The sequence below is a fragment of the Eschscholzia californica genome, unplaced genomic scaffold (genome assembly GCF_041429995.1).
Source record: "Eschscholzia californica isolate CP2 unplaced genomic scaffold, dmEscCali1.0.p SCAF_3, whole genome shotgun sequence".
NCBI classification, from domain to species: domain Eukaryota; kingdom Viridiplantae; phylum Streptophyta; class Magnoliopsida; order Ranunculales; family Papaveraceae; genus Eschscholzia; species Eschscholzia californica.
The window spans coordinates 13,318,429-13,321,597 of NW_028238420.1; positions in this window are offsets into that span (position 1 = coordinate 13,318,429).

Consider the following 3,169-nt stretch of genomic DNA (forward strand, 5'->3'; position numbering starts at 1 on the left):
AAGGTATGTTTGTCTACTTTCTAGTAGTTCAAACGGTGCATTAATCAGAGTTCCGAGTGAGGAGTTATAATAGTTTTGGTACAAAGTATCAGAATAGTCCCTACTGTATTTCGCTCAAGATTAAAATTGAATCTGGTTCTGATAGATGATGAATTTCGGTGTGTTTCTTATATGGTTGAAAAGGTTTGTTCGTCTAATTACTAGTAGTTCAAACGGTGCATTAATAGGCGTTATAGTTATAATAGTTTTCGTACAAGGTGTCAGGACAGTCTCCAATGAACGAATTTATTGAGATAATTCACATGGTTTCCGTTCTTTAGTCAATGCATCTCCTAGGTAGATACCTTCTAATAGTGAGTCTATATTTATTAACCATTAATGTTCTTTGCTTGTTTGAGGTTGCGGTCAACGTGAGGATCTATTATGAGCATCATCCCTTCTGACTTGTCATGTGTTGTTGGCTTGAATTATTTGGTGAACTTGTTTGTAATTCTTTGTAAGAGTTAATACTTGTTGTGTATTGGCCTAAGATACCCGAACGATGGTTTGATGAATGTGTCTTTTGGCATAATATTTGTTCTACTTAAATGTCAAGTTTGGTTCTATAAATGTTTACCTTAGTTAAAAGCATGATATTTTATATCTGCTGGAATAAGAGGAAACATTATTGTAATATGAAGGTTAGTATTGAATTATACCTTGAAAATCTTGAAAACCTAATAATCAAGAACATAAATTATTAGTTTCTACAAGCGCGAGGTAAAACTCGTTGTATGATGTTAGTTGTCACAGTTGAATTTCCGATAATGACAATAATTGATATTCAATGCTTCCTTAATTAGGGACTGAGCTTGCCTACTCGGGACTTAGGTTTGGGGAAATCTACAGTAGTTGGGTTTTAACCCAGCTATTTTGTTTTTCAGGTATTGATTGTAAACTCATGGTAGGCGTTGCTCGTGGATCTAGTTTGAAGGTCTCAAATCTTCAATTTCAAGGTGGTTAGCTTGAGATTTGGGATTTAGGGCAACACAAAACATCCAAGCATTATGTAATTGTTCTTGCAACCCTTTCAAATCAATTGAAAAAATAATTTGCAAAACTTTTGCAAGGCACTGCAAGAAGTTTGCAAAGCACTGCAAGGTCATTGCAAGACTCTGCAAGGTGTTTGCAAGGTACTGCAAGGTATTGGCAAGCTAATGCATACTAAATAATTAACATATATGAGAACCCACTATCATAAAGGAAATCAACTTCCATATCACAATCATTCATCAAAATATTCACAAACAAATTCATTCATTTATCAAAATATTCACAACAAAAAACAAATTCAAAACGTATTTTTTCGACTTAGACCAAATTATTTATCATTTGAAAACACTTGAGCAACTATCTTTCCCCTAAGTTTCCTCATTTATTGTGGTTCATCCTCTATTTCTTGATTATCCTCACCTTTTGCAATATTCGAATTGAATAGGCATATGTACTACGCACAATCAACTCTATAAAGAAAAAGATAAGTAATTTAGCTAATAATCAATTCAACATATATTTTACAAGGTGTTTGCGAGACACTGTAAGGTGTTTGCAAGGCACTGCAAACTCATTCAAGCATTTCGTCAAACAGGTCTTGTGCATTATCTGTCCGACCGGATTTCAGCAAAACATCAAGAATGCATGGTATTGTAAATATGAGTTGTTTTTTATGAAAATTTGATTTCCTGAAACAAATTAACTTCAATTACATATAAGAAGGGATTTGAATCGACATAGATGTTGAATACAACAAAACATCGATCTAGAGATAGAAAAAAATAGATTTAAAGTTACTGAAATAAATCGAAAAGATCATTACAATAGCTCAAATGTGTAAGTTACTGAAACAAATCGATAGGTTGCCATGAACAATAGATGGTGTAGAACACTTTAATAAGAAGTAATTGATTACCTTTAATCATAAGAGAGATTGGTTCAAGTTGCAACGTCTCTGAGAAAGAAATAGGGAAATCGTCGGTTTTTTTCTACTTTTGGCTCAACACTCTTAATTATCTAACTTTTTTAGAGGACAAAACAGCCCCTTAACGTCTAACTTGCTCATTTTTTCTACTTTTCGTCTATAATCTTGTCCAAGGATGATCATAGTGCTTGAAAACTCCTTTGACCTTTTTATCTTCTATTTGACACTCTTAGGTGCAAAATCACCAAAATTTCCTTGGTGATATTTTCTTCCGATTTTACTCTTATTGTTCTTTTACCTCCTTCGCTCTCATTTGTTTCATATGGCCTTGTTCTTGATCTTTTATACTTTTGATTCCTGCCTTTCATGCTCATGTGATAGAAAAATGTAACTTTTTGTTTCGTTTTATTCCAAACTTGTGCTTAGCTTTTTTCTAGCACGTATTAAAAACATAAAAGTTATCAGAAAATCAACATGAAGTCGGACTAACTTGTCTAAGTTAAGTCAAATAAAGTTCACGTTTTCATGTCTCCTAAATTCAAAGACTTTTACTTTTAGGGTTGTCATCAAATGACAAATTCATACATAAAGGTGTGGTCATCCCAAATTCTTGTCGATAGTCTCGAAGACTCTTACGGGGTTGATTACCCTCATGCTCATAATCTCTAAAACCATGTTCATGACGAGTCTGACTGACTCTATACATCCGTCCATATTCACCCATGGTCATCCTAGGTCGGTCAGACTCAACTCGCCTATTCCTATCACTAGTCGTAACATTCCTATATAAATTTGAGTAGTTCTGATGACTTGTAGATGGTCGACTAGTGTTGGAAAGGGTTCGCATAAGGTCATTCTCATCAAATGACCAACTTGCGATGATCTCACAATGTTCAAGGATACTAACACACAATCACAAAATGGGAGCTAACACTTAAAGAACTAAACAATCACACACAAGTAAAAACGATGAGATAGAATGCGATACTATCGAGTGCTCCTCTCGTTTCGTTCGCCTTTCTTCGTAACTTCTCGAATCCTTCCAATTCCTTCGCTTTTATGTTTCTTTTTGGCTCTTTTCTCGAAACAGTACCTAAAAAAAATAAAAAGATAAGAAAGAAACTACAAAACAAACAAAACAAAAACGTCTAAGAAACAAATAACACAAGACTAATGAACAAAACAACAAACGCTATCCTAACTACTAAACCT